This window comes from Lactuca serriola, chromosome 2, assembly GCF_051521515.1.
Source record: "Lactuca serriola cultivar US96UC23 chromosome 2, Lser_US96UC23_V15, whole genome shotgun sequence".
Lineage (NCBI taxonomy): Eukaryota > Viridiplantae > Streptophyta > Magnoliopsida > Asterales > Asteraceae > Lactuca > Lactuca serriola.
In genome coordinates this window covers 1,235,190-1,255,094 of record NC_136409.1, presented here as the reverse complement: position 1 = coordinate 1,255,094, position 19,905 = coordinate 1,235,190, and the positions used below count along the sequence as shown (strand labels likewise).

Here is a 19,905-nt window from a genome sequence, read left to right as displayed (position 1 = left end):
TTAGAATCGATTTTGATAACAGGTGATTCGATTAGCGACAAACGATTTCATGGAATGATAGATCAATGAACAGAAATCGATCTTGGTTGGTCCAAAAACGCACAAACAGCGATCGAAACAATGGATTTAGGGAATGGATCATGAATAGTAATAGACCAATTATTTGGGCCAGATTAAAACAGTAGAATCGTTGTTGAAATTAGACGAATTAACAAACGGATCCAATCATGAATACAAACACTAAAACGAATCAGAGAAAAAAAAATACCAGATGAACCATGATAGATCTCCATGAACAGTAACATGAACAAAAATCTTGATTCCATACCGCCAAAACACCAATAATCTTCAATATATGTGCAGAAAATCACCAAATCAAGAACCGATACTTCAAAAATCAATAGATTTTCAAAGACCCGCTCTGATACCACTTGTTGGGATTAAAACCCTAATTGTGATTTGATGAACAAGATGCGGAAAATAAGAACAAACACAATAATGAAGATTATGTCGAATGATCACTCGATTTATTGAAATATGAGGAATAAATTACACTTTCAGCATAGACTAAAGAATCTAACACTACATAAGAAACCTTACGTGGCGGCTACATTTTGCCACACTCTTAACCCTAATAATGAATAATACATGACTATTTATAGGGAAAAGACAAGTCTTGGGCTTTTAACCTAGAATTCATCAAAGGGGCCCATTGCCATCATCCATGGAGTGCTTTGAAACCCTACATTCTTATATGATTTATGCTATGTACCATCGACTCTACGTTTAAGTGATTACACTACTCGTAGAGTTGTTACGCTGCCGATCTTGCACCACTTATGTATGCTCTTTCGAGCAAATTTTCATGTATCAATGTATGGATATTATTAGTGGGAAAATATATGTGTTCTATTGTGATGTTGATATCTATTATGTGTTATGCTTCCATGATTGTATGTTAATATATGAAACTACTTGATTACATGCTATAGACCTAGTCTATAGGACCACACACTCACAAAATTCTAGGCACTCAACATCTTTCCAATCCATGATAGAAAGATGCCACAATGACCTGCTCGTGGGAACCATGGGCCACCCCACCAGAAATCAACTCAACAGCATTTCAACCAGCTGTATCTGCGGCAGTCACAGCGGTGCTGGCGCAGATCAACAATGGGAACAATGGTGGAGCCAATGGACAAGGGGTTGGAAGTTCAAACAATGGAACAAATCAAGGACCTACCAAGACATGCTCTTACAAAGATTTCACCAAAGCCAAGCCGCGAACCTTTTATGGCACGGGTGGAACCTTACTGTCCGAAACTCCGACATTGATGTATACATATCAAGGTTTAGCGAATTGTCACTATTGTACCCTGGCATAATTACTTCAGAGGGAAAGAAAATCGAACGATTCATTTGGGGATTAACCTCCCCAATTCAAGGAAATGTGATAGCTGCAAATCCTGAAACATTTGACAGTGCCAAGAGGTTAGCTAAGAAACTGTACGACCATAACAACAAGAGAGGCGAGAAACAAGGGGAAACTGAAGGCAAGAAGGTGAGTGACAACAAGAAAGGAAAGAATAACAAGAGAAAGGGGAGACAAGGCTCAGAGTCGTCAAAGAAACAAGAAATAGTGACAGTCAATGTTGCAACCACCTAAGTTCCCTCCACACCACATGGTCTAGTCTCAGCTCCTCCAAGTGCCCCTAGGCAGTATTCCGGGAATCTCCCAAAGTGCAACAAGTGCAATCTCCATCACCATGGCGAATGTAGGGAGATGCATTGTACCAGTTGCAATTGAAAAGGTCACACGTCAAAATATTGCAGGACCTATCCTTCCCAGAACCAGCAGCAAGGAAACAACAACATCAACAACAACAACAACAACAAAAACCTCAACAACAACAACACCAACAACAGCAGCAACAATGTAGGACCAAGCCACACCTGTTATGGATGTGGAAAGAATGGACACTTCTGTCGAAACTGACCCAACAACAACAACCCTGGGAATGGAGGAACAGGAAGAGTGCTGACCATGGGTCAGGGAGAAGCGGTTTAGGATCCTGATGTTGTCACCGGTACGTTCCTCCTAAACCACACTCATGCATGCATCTTATTTGATACCGGAGTAGAAAGAAGCATTGTGAGTAATAGATTTAAGAACTTGTTAAAACAACAACCCCAGAAGTTTAATGAGACCTTTAAGGTTGAAATGCCTATTGGGAAAACAGAATCTACTGGGGAAATCTACATCGGATGTACCCTAACCTTGAACTAGCACACCTTTCAATTAAACCTAATGCATGTTTCCATTAGGAATTTCAATGTGATTATCGGCATGGACTGGTTAAGCCCCCACCAAGCTGAAATTATGTGTCACGAGAAGGCCATTCGCCTTCACCTTCCGAATTGCGAAACCCTATTTATATACGGAGACAAACCTAGCACGAACCTTCATCTTATCTTGTGCATTAAGGAACAAAAGTATCTACGAAAGAAAGATTTGACGTTTCTAGCTCATATAGTGGATAAGTCCAAGGGAGAGGTCAATATTCAAGACATTCCAGTGGCTTGCGATTTCCCAGACGTTTTTCCTGAAGATCTTTCGAGGATAACCCCAGAAAGATAAGTCGAGTTCCGGATCGATCTCGTGCCAGGAACTACACCCATCGCCAAATCGCCATATAGATTAGCTCTTGCAGAGATGCAAGAGTTGTCCAGCCAACTCAGTGAGCTTTTGAACAAAGTATTTATCCAGCCCACCTTCTCACCTTGGGGAGCTCCGGTTCTCTTTGTCAAGAAGAAAGACGGTTCCTTTAGGATGTTTATTGACTACAAGGAACTAAATTAGCTCACCATCAAAAATCGCTATCCACTTCCGCAAATCGACGATCTATTTGAAGAACTCCAAGGCGCAAGTTACTTCTCTAAGATAATTCTGCGATCCAGATCTCACCAACTCAAGGTCTGGGAAGAGGATATCCCTAAAACCGCTTTCCGAATTTGTTATGGACATTATGAATTTGTCGTAATGCCCTTCGGTCTAACGAATGCCTTTGCCACATTCATGGACCTAATGAATCGAATCTGCCGACCATTCCTTGACAACTTTGTCATTGTTTTCATTGACGACATTCTAGTCTATTCTCGAAGCGAAGAGGAGCATGGCCAACATCACTGGCCACTACTAGAAAACATACCTTTAATGACATGCTTTTTACGACACACACTGATTAATGATATGCAAAAGGACGTGCCCTGAAAATAATGTCAGATCTTTAGAAATTTAAAGAATTTTGGACGCGCATTTTTGCGTGCCTAGAATTAGTGTCTCACAAAAAAAACACGGAGGGCGCTTATCTTAAAGGCGTGCCATCTAGAAATGTCGCTTTATAATTTTATAAACGCGCTCTTCAGCAACTAGCAGCGGGAAAAAGGAAATAAAAAAAATTAGAAAACCCGCCTTCCTTCCTTGTTTCCCCTCAGTAGCTATGGGAGTGTTCTTTGACCACAAAAATCTTCTCCGGTCTTCCTCCGCCTCCCTACATCTAGTGTTGCTTGCTTCTTTCTCTTGCACTCTGACTGTCGCCATCGATTCTTCCCCATTCATTGACGTCGATCAAGGCTCATTTACTTCTACCCACTGGAACCACTATATCTCCCACTCGATGTTGAAATTGTCAGAAAAGGCCCTAATTCAGTATTATACTCTCAAGTCTCAATATTAGAATGCAAATATTGATTCTCGTTTGTTTCTTATTCCCCACAGATAAATCGAAAAAGGGGAATTAGAATGACGATGGTAGCGGGAGTTTTGGTCTGGTGGTCGTGGTTCATCTATCGAGAAAGGAAGATGGGAACGCAAGCAGCCATGGTGGCTCGATGATGGAAATCAATCGAGAAAGGGGAAGCACCTCTGGTGCGGGATCGATTTGACAAAAGGAGAAGGGAGAAGCAGCGACGCTTCTCTTGTCTACCGCAGCTTGGGGGGTTCTCCGGCGGTCTCCTTGGTTGTTCTTCCTTATCGCCAACAGATTACATGTAGGGAGGGGACTCAACTAGTTCGATGGAGCAGGGCAAGTAGCGACTGGTAGATCGGGACGATCGATCTATTCATGAGGAGGAGGATGAGGAAATTATCGGTTGCCGGTTAGCCTTCCTTGGCCTCTTAGACTCCGTCATCGGTAGAAATCGGGGTAAACGAGTCGGGTTCTTGTCTGATTTCGATGCAATAAATGGAGTGAGGAAAGGTTTGGGTGGAGGTCTGATCGATGAAAACAATGGGAGCATCTTGGTCTCGCCGGATGCTACTCCATCTCTAGTGGTCGTTGAGAACAAAGGGGAGGACCTCTTGGATAGATCGAAGGAAGAAGAATGAAGCTGTGGTGGTCTTTGGTGATTGAAGGTAAACGGATGGGGTTTTCTTGAACCTCACAGGTTGTATTCTATCGTAGATTTAATGCTTTCCATGAATCTTTTTTGCTTGCCCTGTTTGCACTTTAAATTAGGCTTTATGTAAAATTGCAATATTCGTTTATTTGTTGATGAGATTTAGGGTTTTAATTGTGTTGTTATTAGGGGTTGTTTTTACTTGTGTTATATGATCCCCTTTAACTAAGTCTAGAAAGTTTATTTTCAATCTTCAGATTCATGTTGTTTTAAAGAAAATTGAACTCTTCACCTTGTCTACGTAGGCTAAGCACACACGGAGATGTCCTGTATATATCTTAATTGTGTTGACTTCAGGGGTTATATGGTTTTTTTACTTGTATTATATGATTCCCATTAACTAAGTGTAGAGAGTTGATTATTCTTTCTTCAGATTCATGTTCCCTTAAAGAAAACAATGATCTGTTCACATTGTCCACTACTCTGCTTATGCTGAATAGGCATGTAGATGACCATGTATGGTCCAAATTCACTTCAATTCATGTTGAATTGCAAAGTTGATTTGTAGATGAGATTTAGGGTTTTAAGCTTGTTATTTTCAGGGGTTATCTGGATATTTTTACCTGTTATATGATCCCCTTTAAAAAGTGTAGAAAATTGATTGTGCATTCTATAGATTCATATTCCTTAAAAGAAAAATGATCTATTCACCTTGTCTCCTTAGGCTAAGCAGTAGTCAAGTCTATACATTTTCTTTAAATATACATTTATATTACATCTTGTCATTTGCAGGCCTTTGAAAAGTTTACCAGACCTATGCTTGGTAGGAAATAGCTGCTCAAGAACACGCTTAAAAAAGCTGCAAATGCATGGAAGTTGATTGTTAATCTTCGACTATCTGGTAATCTTTACTTTAATGAAGCAAAGCTGACTATTTTCTCATATAACACTTTCACCATTTTCGCTTGGCTATGCACTTTTCGTTAATCTCAAAAGAAGAAGCCAAATGGTTGCGATTTTATATTGATGAGCCTACTTATACTGATCTTCACTGGGTAATTTCTTGTCCTTCCCAACTCCCAAGTCTTAGTTATGAACATGCTTATGGATGTTTGTTTGGAGCTTTTCATTTTCTTATCAACCACAAGTGATAACTTTGCACATACAATGGAATGGATCAATGTCCCTTCTGAAACTATATAGATGATTACTTTTATCTTCAATGATTAACAAAAAGATTGTGCTCTATGATTTTCTAGGGATTGTTCATCCCGGCCATAGAAGGACAAGGCACTGAGGAACAAAAACAGAAATGGTTGCCATTGGTCCAAATGCAAATTATTGGTTGTTATGCACAAACATAACTTGGTCATGGATCCAATGTTCAAGGTCTTGAAACAACTGCAACATTTGATCCCCAAATGGACGAGTTTGTCCTTCACAGTCCTACTTTAACTTCAAGCAAAGTAAGTAACATGAAATGGATTGTTCTTATATAAAGATCCCCCCTTTTCTCTTTGTTTTTCCACTTTTTGATATCTTTTCTTATTTTCTAATTCAACTTTGTTTCCACTCTCTTAATCTTTTCTTTCGTGGTGGCCTGGTGGATTGGGGAAAGTGTCAAGATCTCATCTACAACACCACTAATAATATTCAAAGGCTGACTATCCAATAATATTTTGTCCCTGGTGATAAGTTGCTTGTTCCATCTTTAGCTGTTGCAACAAGGGCAGGGAAATCAAAGGTAATCTGAAATTCGGCTATATTTTAATGAATCTTTATTTAATTAGAATTGATTTTAATTTTTACATTTTGTGTTTGATTTTTGGATCACAAGTTTATTATAGGGGATGGAACAAACATGTATGATTTCACTTATGTTGAGAATGTTGCACATGCTTATGTATGTGCTGAAAGAGCTCTACTTTAGATGGATTTCCATCAAAGGGAGCTACAGGAGAGGTAATTTAAATAAACCTTTTCAATTTCACTTGAGATAATATATGAAGTTTTTATTATTTTTTAATTTTTCAGGCTTACTTTATACCGAATATGGAACCAATACAATTTGGGGAGTTCATGTCACTTATTCTTGTAGGGCTTGGGTATGAAATATATATTCTTCTTATTGGTTTGTTTTCAGGGAAAGATTAAGCTCCACTTTTTGTCTTTTTTTCTTATTTTATGTAGTTTGCAGGCCAAGAATCAAGATTCATGCATCTGTGATGATGCCTATTTCAAAAATGGTGGAACGTACTTACTTTGTCTATTAAATCCAAAATCTGCCTCAGCACCACCATGTACATGTGTATAAAGGTAACTTAATTAGTTTTGTAAATTGTAATTCAACTTTATCTATCCTTCCTATAGATATAGACTTTTTATGATCATTTAGCTACATGGTCATTGTTTCTAGCATTTGACATGGTTTGATGTGTGATTTTGCCATTATGCAGCTTGTGAAGGGGCAGAATTGGTTTTCCATATGGTTGCACCTGATTCCTCCATTAATAAATACCAGCTGCATCATTCAATCAATGTTGAAGGTATAAAGAAAGATAATAAACAAAGTTAGTTAATTTCTAAGAGAGTATTAGCTTTCGTTTTTGGATTTACAGGTACTTAGAACATAATCGATGCTTGTACTAAACTTAATGTGAAGAGGTGTAACACCGAGAATTTCAAAATAATTTTTCGCATAATATAAAAACATATTCATTTAATTTTCATAAAAAAATTAATGTTTAAAACTCCAATCCATGTCATACTAAATCCCAAGATCACATATCATAAATATCCCATGCGTGTGTACTGATCAAGCCGGCGCCTTCCCACGGTCATCACTAGTACCTGAAACAAATAACACCAACACTGTAAGCATAAAGCTTAGTGAGTTCCCCAAAATACCACCCATAACACATATTAGCCCCTCGAGGCTATAACTCTGTGGGTCCGTAGACCCTACTCTGTGTACCCACTGGTTCTAACTCTGGGAACCTTCCGGTTCCAACTCTATAAACATGCACAACATAAATCATATAGAAATAATGCAGTACAACACATAACATACATATAGCATACAAATACTCTGTCACATAACTCTGATTACCTACTCAAGGTAAAGTATAGTGAGAAGACTCACCTTGCATATCTCGATAACTCGCAAATCCCGAAAATCACTCGCACTCGATCCTCTGAGCTATAATCCTCCTATAACACAATATATCTCTAATTAACACTTTCCCAACTAAGGTTGGCTACCCCTATCAAGTCAACACTGGTCAACTCTGGTCAACGTTCAACGGTCAACCTTGACCGGACTCGGCGAGTGCACTAGAGCGACTCGGCGAGTCTATACGTGTTCACTGACTCCCTAGGATCCTCTTTTGACACGTCGAGTACTTCCCTAACTCGACGAGTTCCACCTGGCATGAATCGCAGGGCCACCACGACTCAACTCGCCGAGTCTCAAGAACAACTCGACGAGTTCCAGCTCGACTCAGACCATCTGTCAACCCTCTCCAATGCTCCCTAACTTACTGAGTCAACCCCTTAACTCGGCAAGACCACTCGCTGAGTGGTTAAAGACAATCTTCATGCTACTCGTCGAGTCTATTCTTCAGACTCGGCGAGTCCATGCCATGCATCAACTCAAACTCGCTCCTAAGGTCAGAACCGTCCCATTAACTCATAGATCCAGTTCTTCCAAGCACATTCATCACGTAAAGTTACAATCTTGGCTACCATGCAACGCCTACAAGGCTCCTTTTGGCGAAATGACATCTAAACTGGTAACCTAAGTCCCCAACTCAAAAGGAAAGGCATAAAGCAGGGCATTTGGGACTCTCTGGACCTACTAAGGTCTAGATCTAGGTACCATTTCCCCATGGGACCTCTCACACTCCAATTAGAAGGCAAACAAGGCATGAAGAAACCCTAGATTTGACCATATCAATAAGAACACGAGAATAAGCTCTGAATATTACCTCAAATAGCTTCCTTTGACGTAATGGAAGTAGATCCAAGCTCCCCAACTCTCCTAGATTGGCCTTCCTCTTCCTTCCTTGAAAACACACACAAAAATGGTGAAAAATGGCCTCTTATCTCACTCACAAGGACTCTCAGATGCTCTGGTGCTCTCAAGGTCGAAGGTAGCCGCAATGAAGGGTTATAAGGTCCTTTAAATAGGGATCAGGGCCAGGAAATTAGGGTTTCATTAAACAGCGTGGACTCACAGAGTCCACTCTTGGACTCGCCGAGCCCAAACGCGAACCCGCGTCCAAATCCACGATGATACTCGGCGAGTCTAGGCTCCAACTCGCCGAGTCTCCTCACAAATTACCAAAATAATTAAATGAATAATACCTCGGAATCCGGGCTGCTACGATTCTCCCCCACTAGAAGTAGACTTTGCCCTCGAAGTCTCGCTCTGCAAATAACTCTCGATCCTGCTCACGCATCTCACGCTCCGGTTCCCAAGTCATCTCGAACCCCTTCCGATGCTGCCACTGAACCAAAACCAGGGGTACCTCCTTGTTCCTCAGAACCTTGATTTTCCAATCTCTGATTGCCACTGGCCTCTCTGCATAATTCAGGCTCACATACACCTGAATATCCTCTAATGGAACCACTGCCGACTCATCGGCTATACACTTCCTCAGCTGCGACACATGAAAAGTGTCGTGAATCTGCCCCAACTCTGCTGGCAAATCCAAACGATAGGCTACCCAGCCTACCCTCGCGATCACTCAGAAAGGACCAATATATCGGGGCCCCAACTTGCCCCTCTTCCTGAATCGAATCACTCCTTTCCAAGGAGAGACCTTCAGGAGTACAAGGTCGCCGACCTGAAACTCATGCTCGGACCGGCGTCTGTCTGCATAACTCTTCTGACGACTCTGAGCAGTCAACAACCTCTGTCTGACCTGCTGGATCTGCTCTGTCGTCTGAAGCATGATCTCTGTACTACCCATCACCCGTTGTCCAACCTCTCCCCAACAAATGAGGGTCCGACACCTCCTCCCATACAACAGGTTAAAGGGCGGCATACCAATGCTCGAATGATGGCTATTGTTGTAGGAAAACTCTGCCAAGGGAAAGTTCGTATCCCAACTCCCCCCGAAATCCAACACACATGCCCGGAGCATGTCCTCGAGCGTCTGAATCGTCCACTAACTCTATCCGTCTGTCTGGGGATGATATGCGGTACTAAAATGCAGCCTAGTACCCAACTCCTCATGAAACTTCTTCCATAATTTAGAAGTGAAACGCACATCACGGTCTGAAACAATCGAGATCGGCACCCCGTGCCGAGATATCACTTCCCTCACATACACCTCTGCCAATTTCTCTGCTGAAGAACTCTCGCTGATAGCAAGAAAATGAGCGCTCTATGTCAACCTGTCCACAATCACCCAAATTGCATCAACTCCTCTGGCAGTCCTTGGCAATTTGGTGATGAAATCCATGGTGATCTGTTCCCGCTTCCATTCGGGAACCTCCAATGGCTGCAACTTACCACGCGGTCTCTGGTGCTCGGCCTTAACCCTACGGCAGGTCAAGCACCTCCCAACAAACCACGCAACATCCCTTTTCATACAGGGCCACCAATACTCCTTTCTCAGGTCCAAATACATCTTAGTGGCACCGGGATGGATCGAAAATTTTGACCGATGGGCCTCTTCCATCAAAATGGTACGCGTTCCTCCCACAAACGGCACCCAGATACGCCCCTGAAATGTCATATGCCCCCGACCATCGGTAACGAACTCTAAAACCAAACCAACAACCCGCTCTTTCATCTGTATCTTAGGTTGCACAGCCTCGGCCTATGCCCCACGAATGGCATCCAACACTGGAGCTACCACGGTCAATCTCAAACATACATCCCGAAGCGGGGTGCTCTCCGCCCTACGGCTCAGTGCATTGGCTACAACATTAGCCTTGCCCGAGTGGTACAGGATCTCACAATCGTAATCCTTGATCATATGCAACCACCTTCTCTGTCGCATATTTCGGTGGGGCTGATCCATCAAATATTTCAAACTCTTATGGTCCGTGTATATCGTACACCGAACCCCATACAGGTAGTGACGCCAAATCTTGAGGGAGAACACCACTGCCCCCAACTCTAGATCATGGGTGGGGTATCTCATCTCATGAGGCTTCAGTTGCCTCGATGCATATGTTATCACATTCCCCCTCTGCATCAGCACCGCCCCCAACGCCAAAATCGATGTGTCACAGTATACCACAAAGTCCTCCATCCCTTCCGGGAGGGCTAACACCGGGGCTTCGCATAACCTTTGGTGAAGTGTCTCAAAGGAGGCTTGCTGCTCGGGGCCCCATGAAAAAGCAACACCCTTCCGGGTCAATCTGATGAGTGGCACTGCGATCTTAGAGAAATCCTTGATAAACCTCCGATAATACCCTGCCAAACCTAGGAAACTCCTGATCTCGGAGGGTGACCTCCGCACCTCCCAACTCATCACCACCTCAACCTTGGCCGGGTCGACCAATATCCCTTTCTGGTTAATGAGATGTCAAAAGAACTGGACCTCCCGCAACCAGAAATCACACTTGGAGAATTTGGCATAAAGCCTCTCCGATCTCAGAACTCCGAGAACCTCTTTCAAATGTTCCTCATGCTGCTCTCTAGATCTAGAATATACCAGAATATCGTCGATAAATACAATCAACGACTGTTCCAGCATCGGTCTGCACACTCGGTTCGTGAGATCCATGAACACTTTCGAGGCATTGGTGAGCCCGAAAGGCATCACCACAAACTCGTAATGTCCATAACGCGTCCTGAACGCTGTCTTCTGGACGTCCTCATCCCGCACCCTCACCTGATGATATCCAGACCTCAAATCGATCTTGGAGAACCAAGATGCTCCCTACAACTGATCGAACAAATCGTCGATCCTCGGCAACGGGTAATGGTTCTTGACCGTTAGCTAGTTCAACTCCTGGTAATCAATGCACATCCGGTGTGAACCATCCTTCTTCTTGACGAACAGGATAGGCGCTCCCCACAGCGAGCTGCTCGGCCGAATAAACCCCTTCCCCAGCAGCTCCTGAAGTTGCGAGGATAACTCTTGCATCTCTGGAGGTGCAAGGCGATAAGGCACCTTAGCGATAGGCGCGGCCCCCGGAACCAAATCGATACTGAACTCCACTTGCCTCACAGGAGGCACACCCGGCAACTCCTCGGGAAATACATCCGGGAACTCATGCACTACCGGAACCTCCTCAACTGACCTCGGTCTCTCGGAATCCACCCGTGTATCCATCACATACGCCACAAAACCCTTACAACCCTGTTGTAGACACTGCCTCGCCCTAGCGGCCGAACAAAACGCTGCTCCTGAATGTGTACCCTCGTTGTACACCGAAAGAACTCCCCCACTAGGGTCTGGTATGGTCACCAGCTGTCGCTCGCAGTCGATAACCGCACCGAATCTGCTCAACCAGTCCATGCACACAATGACACAGACATCACACATCGCAATAGGAACCAGATCAATCGGGAACTCAACACCGAAAATCTCGACTACGCACCCTCGGAGAACCTTTGTGGCATATATCACCCTCTGGTCAGCTATGGAAACTCTCAGAGGCTGACTCAACGCCACACGACTAACACTGATATGCTGACTAAAAGCCAAAGATACAAAAGACCGACTCGCACCCGAGTCAAATAACACCAAGGCAGGTACATAATTCACAAGAAAAGTACCTACGCATAACATAATATAAGTATAATATCTCATCATCAAAATAAATACACAAAAAAATACATACCAACCACGACATCGGGCGCTGCGTGGACCTCCTCCGCGGTCAGCTGAAAAGCTCTCCCTCGTGCCCTCAGCGCCTCGGCCTTCACTAGCCGACTCTCGGTAGCTCTGATGGCGAAGGGGCAGATCCCTGAGGTGCTCCCAGAGATGATCCTCGCAATTGCGGACAATCTGCCTTCCGGTGTCCGGTCTGGTTGCAGTGGAAACACACTGCAAACCCCTTGGGGCAGTCCTTGGCCATACGCCCCTCCTTGCCACACTTGTAGCAAGACCCCGCTCTACAGACTCCATCGTGACCCATGCCGCACTTCCCACAAGTGCAGCCCTTCTAGCTCCCTGGTTTGGGATCATCGGGCTTGACCTGCTTGGCTGCCGGCTGAGACTGCGCCGGTCGCCGATCTCTCCCATGAGACTCCGCCTCCTCCTTGGCCGTAGTCTCTAGCTCAATCTCCCTCTTCCGGGCATTTGCCTGAAGCTCGGCAAATGTTCGGTACGAGGAGTTTGCCGCGAACTCCTGAATGTCTCTCCTCAAAATACTCAGATATCGGCTCATACGTTCCTGCTCAGTGGACATGTGCTCAGGGCAGAACATCTCCCGCTCATGGAACATCCTGGTAATCACTGTAACAGACTCAGTACCCTGCTTGAGGGTCAGAAACTCCTGGGCCAAACGCTCCCTCTCCACCTGGGGAACATACTCATCTCGGAACATAGCAGTGAACCTCTCCCAGGTCACTGCCGCAAGCTCAGCAGGCGTAAAGTGCGCCGTCACAAACTTCCACCAGTCCTTCGCTCCCAAGCGAAGCGGGTTCAGCGCGAACCGAACCTTCAAATGCTCAGGAGTTGAGCAAGTGAAGAAACACCCCTCCATGTCAGAAATCCATCTCATAGTCGCCACCGGGTCCTGGGTCCCATCAAACTCTGGCTGTTTTGTGTTGTTGAACTCTCGGAACAGCAACGCATCACCACCCTGCGGCCTCGCGGCAGCAATAGCTGCGGTGGCCGCTGCAACAGTAGCCTCAGAAAGAGCGGCATAACGCTCGTCAAAGGTCTCAATCAGCGTGGTCTTAATAGACCCGAACATCTCTGGTATCTCTGCCCTGATGGCCGCAGCCACCTCCTCGTGGATGATCCGACGAATCTCCTCATCACTGGTCTCACTGCTATCAGGCATCAGACTTGTCCTCACCATGATCTACCTCTGAAATACAAGATACGATAAATTGGAATCCATTCGAGCATACTCACACTCGACAACTCATCCCTCCATGATCCTTGGTATTCCAAAGATTCTTACTTGGGCTGTACACCGCTCCGGTGCTTTCAGTAGTACAGGCCCAATAGTACTGTCTGCACCGTATCAGAATACACCCCAAGTCCTCCTCTTCGGATCCAAAATTCCAAGTACTCTATCATGCATAATCCACTCTCTAACAGATCTCTCATAAGCCCCTCGCTGCTACCTACTAACACTCAAGCATCTCATAGCAGCTCACCTCTCCCTAGGCTAAGGCATCACAAATCAGGCCACTCTAGTCCTAATCGGACTACCTAGCCTACTCTAGCGTAAGAATACTTCATATCAATATCAATACCACATAACATGAGGGTATTTTGGGAAATCACCGTTCGGGTGCGGACTGATCGTACACAACTCTGCTCTGTGTTTTTCCAAAAATCTTTTACTCTTTTTGAAAATACTTCTCAAATCCTCAGTTTGAGTTCAAATACGCCCGAAGGTGTACTCGAATCCCTCAAACCAAGGCTCTGATACCAACTTGTAACACCGAGAATTTCAAAATAATTTTTCGCATAATATAAAAACATATTCATTTAATTTTCATAAAAACATCAATGTTTAAAACTCCAATCCATGTCATACAAAATCCCAAGATCACATATCAAAAAAATCCCATGTGTGTGTACTGATCAAGCCGACGCTTTCCCACGGTCATCACTAGTACCTGAAACAAATAACACCAACACTGTAAGCATAAAGCTTATTGAGTTCCCCAAAATACCACACATAACACATATAAGCCACTTGAGGCTATAACTATGTGGGTCCGTAGACCCTAGTCTGTGAACCTACTAGTTCTAACTCTGGGAACCTTCCGGTTCCAACTCTATAAACATGCACACCATAAATCACATAGAAATAATGCAGTACAACACAGAACACACATATAGCATACAAATACTCTGTCACATAACTCTGATTACCTACTCAATGTAAAGTATAGTGAGAAGACTCGCCTCGCGTATCTCGATAACTCGCAAATCCCGAATATCACTCGTGCTCGATCCTCCGAGCTATAATCCTCCTATAACACAATATATCTCTAATTAACACTTTCTCAACTAAGGTTGACTACCCCTATCAAGTCAACACTGGTCAACTCTGGTCAACGGTCAACGGTCAACCTTGACCGGACCCGGCGAGTGCACTAGAGCGACTCAGCAAGTCTATACATGTTCACTGACTCCCTAGGATCCTCTTTTGACACGTCGAGTACTTCACTGACTCGACGAGTTCCACCTGGCATGAATCGCGGGGCCACCACGACTCAACTCACCGAGTCTTAAGAACAACTCGGCGAGTTCCAGCTCGACTCAGACCATCTGTCAACCCTCTCTAACTCTCCCTGACTCACTGAGTTAACCCCTTAACTCGGCAAGACCACTCGCTGAGTGGTTAAAGACAATCTTCATGCTACTCGCCAAGTCTGTTCTTCAGACTCGGCGAGTCCATGCCATGCATCAACTCAAACTCACTCCTGAGGTCAGATCCGTCCCTTTAACTCATAGATCCAGTCCTTCCAAGCACATTCATCACGTAAAGTTACAATCTTGGCTACCATGCAACGCCTACAAGGCTCCTTTTGGCGAAATGCCATCTAAAATGGTAACCTAAGTCCCCAACTCAAAAGGAAAGGCATAAAGCAGGGCATTTGGGACTCTCTTGACCTACTAAGGTCTAGATCTAGGTACCATTTCCCCATGGGACCTCTCACACTCCAATTACAAGGCAAACAAGGCATGAAGAAACCATAGATTTGACCATATCAATAAAAGCACGAGAATAAGCTCTGAGTATTACCTCAAATAGCTTCCTTTGATGAAATGGAAGTAGATCCAAGCTCCCCAACTCTCCTAGCTTGGCCTTCCTCTTCCTTTCTTGCAAACACACACAAAAATGGTGAATAATGGCCTCTTATCTCACTCATAAGGACTCTCAGATGCTCTGGTGCTCTCAAGTTCGAAGGCAGCCGCAATGAAGGGTTATAAGGTCCTTTAAATAGGGCTTAGGGCCGGGAAATTAGGGTTTCATTAAACAACGTGGTCTCGCCGAGTCCACTCTTGGACTTGCCGAGTCCGGACGCGAACCCACGTCCAAATCCATGATCATACTCGGCGAGTCTAGGCTCCAACTCGCCGAGTCTCCTCATAAATTACCAAAATAGTTAAACGAATAATACCTGGGAATCCGGGTTGTTACAAGAGGCTTATCCATATAAGTTCTCGTAGTGTGGTTTTTGATGGGATACATGAAATACATAATGGAGAAGAATCATTGCCATAACCTTCTAAGCATAATGATTCGTATTCTGAAACTAAAGCTGACGGAGAGGCACTAGTTATCAAGGCCAATGGGGTTTATGGTCTTTTAACATGTTGCATTCGTCCTAGTAGTATTTTTTGCCCTGGTGATAAGTTACTTGTTCCCTCTTTAGTTGTTGCAGCAAGGGCAGGAAAATCAAAGGTAATCTGAAATTAAATTATATAAGTTTTTAATGAATCTCTATTTAATAGAAATTGATTTTAAGTTTTACATTCTTTGGTTGATTTTTGGATTACCAGTTTATTATAGGGGATGGAACAAACATGTATGATTTCGCATATGTTGAGAATGTTGCACATGCTCATGTATGTGCTGAAAGACCTTAAAGAAGACCTTAATTATCAAGAAACGTAGGATGATATGACAATCAATGTATGTGCTATAATTCATATGGATAGTGATTTTACTTTTCATGTCATTATTATTTATTTCTTTTTTTATTTGCAGTTTCTTGCAGAAACTTTGGATGTTGTTCAAGACATTGATTGGGTCATTTCTCTTGGAAATGCTTTTGCAAAGCAGTATGAGCCTTATACATATGATGATGAGCATTATGCACTACTTCACAGGTATGAACTTATTATCATTATCATTACATTTTTTTAATTAAATTATCTTATTGAGAGTATTCTTCTCCTACAAATGTCTTGGTACACTTCTTCAAAAGTTGATAACATGACTTATGTTCGTGATAAAATCGTCTGGATGTACAAACAAGCAAATAATATAGATTTCAAGTATTCTAGCACCTTGATAATGATTACATTGCTATGTTTCACATTTAACCCTGTTTTCTAATATTGTTTTGGTTGAACATGTTAATCCTCAAATTTTAACAGATTCTTGAATTGTGACTCACCCATGTAGCTTTCTGAATGCATGCTTATTTTGGTGTTGGATTAAGTGGAGTTCTGGCTTGGTGTGTGCGAGTGGGAAGGAACCAACCCAGTGCCCCCGGAGTTCTGGCACCTTCCATCTTTACTTCCTATGTATCCAGGTTAATCTACTCATATTAATTCATGTCTCAAAGTGTGTATTCCAATATCAGGTATCATGATTTGTGCATTTATAAAATTTTGAAATAGGGTCTTGTTCAATGCTTTAGCTGTGTTTGCTCTAAGGGAGATCAACTTATCAAAAGTAAGTTACTTTCTCACCCTTTTATTTAATATTTTTGTGATTGAATGAAAGTCTTAATGAAAGTAATTGACAACCCTTTCTCTGTAAATGATGTTGTGATTGTGGGAGAGGTGTTGTGTTTTTCTCTGTTGCTAGGTAACCTTCTCAACAACAACATTCTACTTAAGTAGGTGAGTAATCAATATTAAAGGAGACTTATAATCATGTTTGGCATTCCTTTCCAGTAAGAAACAGAGTTATATGATTATTTGTTAGTTTAATAGGAATGTATAACCCATGTTAGCAATGTATTATTTTTGCTTAACATTTGAATGCTTCTTTGTATGACATCATAATTTGTGCAATTTATTTTATTTTTTGTGTATGAAATTTTATTTTATAATGGTATTTTATTTCTATTATGAGAAATTAAATGCAAATTTAATTTAAAAATTAATAAATATATAAATTTATTTTTTTTAAACATTTAAATTTACGATACGCAAAAATGTGTGTCATATTCATTTATGACATGGCCTTTCTTGACAGGGGCTTTCTTGATACACATTGCGTGTCATTAACACGCTCGCCATAAGGTTACGACATGCGAATGCATGTTGTCTTCCTTTATGACAGGGCCTTCCTTGATACGCATTTCGTGTCGTAAACGCGCGTCGTAATTGCGCGTCGTAAATGTGCGTCGTAAATGTGCGTCGTCTCTCTTTATGACAAGGCCTTCCTTGACACACATTTGCGCGTCGTCTGAGCCTTTTACGACGCACAATGAGCATCGTAAAAGGCTGTTTTTCTAGTAGTGGACAAATCTTGGAAACTCTGCGAACCAAAAAGCTATACACAAAACTCTCTAAGTGTGAGTTCTGGCTGTGTAGTGTGAAGTTTTTGGGTCATGTCGTTAGTCAAGAAGGGATACATGTGGATCCTTCTAAGGTCAAAGCCATTGAAGGATGGGCGATCCCAACGACACCCACAGAAATTTGTCAAGTGTATGTCTCGCAGGCTATTACAGGAGGTTCATCCAAAACTTCTCTAAAAAAGCCAAGCCACTTACCATGCTTACACAAATAGGCGTACCCTTTGAATGGACAAATAAGCAAGAAGTTGCATTCCGAACTCTGAAGCAAGCACTCTGCAGCGCACCAGTACTATCGCTACTAGAGGGAATAAAGGACTTCGTAGTTTACTACGATGCGTTGAATCGGGGTTTAGGTTGTGTACTTATGCAGCGTGGGAAGGTGATAGCTTATGCGTCCTGACAACTAAAGACACATGAGGTGAATTATACCACCCATGATCTCGAATTGGGAGCTGTGGTCTTCGCCTTGAAGATTTGGAGGCACTACCTTTACGGTACAAAGTGCACCATTTTCACTAACCACAAGAGTCTCCAACACATTTTAAATCAAAAAATGTTGAACATGAGGCAACGAAGATGGGTTGAACTGCTAAATGATTATGAGTGCGAAATCAAGTACCACCCGGGAAAGGCTAACGTGGTAACTAATGCCTTGAGTAGGAAAGTATACTCAAATCATCGTTGGAAAACTCTCTCCATAAGCATTCGATCCCACCTGACCATGCAAATTAAAACAACCCAGTTCGATGCTTTGAAGACAGAAAAAAGAACAAGCGAAGCGTTACGTGGAATGGAAAAGAATTTTGAAGTTAAGAAGGATGTGTTGGATTAGTGTCTAAGTCCATAACTATTTTGGTATGTACTTGACCCAATGGTGCAATATATTATGAGAATAATATATTAAAGGAGAAATCATATTGTTTAATTAATATTAGTCAAGAATTAATTGGTAATTAGTTTTTTGACTAAAAGAGATTAATTAAACTTAAGGGACTAGAATTGTAATTATAAGATAATTGCAATTTGGGCCATGGACTGCCTTATATTAACGGGTGGACGAATTCTATGGGGGAAGCCCATATGAAATCGTCCAAGGCCTTAAGGAAAGGGCTCCATGGGTTGCTTAGGGCTTAAGCATCCAAATTAGGGTTTCCTTGTTAGATAACCCTAATTGCCTCCTATATAAATAGATCCCTTAAGGACCAAAAATGTGGATAAGCAACCTTCTAGGGTTTCACATGATTTTGGGCAGCCTCCATCCTCTCTCCTCTTCATCCTCTTGCTTATGGTGTTTGTGAACCATTAGAGGAGTGACACTTGTGACTCTAAGCCTTCCAAAGTCAGTACAAGGAGATTTGGGATTGTTATTGCTACATAACAATCAAGGTAACTTTATAAACCTATTCTCATGTTAATATGATTATTTGAATGCTAGAACTAGGGTTTATAGTCTCGGATAACTTGCATGTACAATAGAGAAACCTAGATCCAAGAATTAGGGTTTATATGAGCACATAGGATGTCTTATGACCAAAACCCATCAGGATGGAGCCTATTATCTCATGAACCGCATTTAGATCCCTAAGCTTGGAGGATTTATAGAAGTAGTCATTAATGAAGCCCACAAGACAATACTCCATCCATCCAGGTTCTGATAAAATGAAGTTGGATATCAAGCAACATTATTGGCGGCCCAACATGCAGGTAGAGATTGCCACTTATGTTAGCAAATTCCTTACTTGCGCTAAAGTTAACGTGGAATATCAGAAGCCCTTGGGATTACCACAACAACCAGTAATTCCTGAGTAGAAATGGGAAAGGATTGCTATGGACTTTGTGACCAAATTACCCAAGTCAGTAGATGGATTGGATACCATATGGGTAATAGTCGACAAATTGACAAAGCTGCCCCATTTACCTAAGGGCATTGGAGACGAAGCTGCCCGATTTACCTAAGAGATCTAAAAGATGGGAGATTCAAAACGTATGGCTCTAATATAGGTAAAATCCATTAACTAACTTTTTTAAGCTTCTATTCTAGATTCTTAATACATAATGTGATAAGATTACAATTGTTGTTTTGTAGG

At 42.5% G+C, this 19,905-nt stretch overlaps 1 pseudogene; it reads left to right on the top strand.

The window, feature by feature from the left end:
* The first annotated feature begins 1,769 nt into the window (after positions 1–1,769).
* On the top strand, positions 1,770–16,151 carry LOC145086870 (3beta-hydroxysteroid-dehydrogenase/decarboxylase-like; annotated as a pseudogene).
* The last annotated feature ends 3,754 nt before the right edge of the window (positions 16,152–19,905 follow it).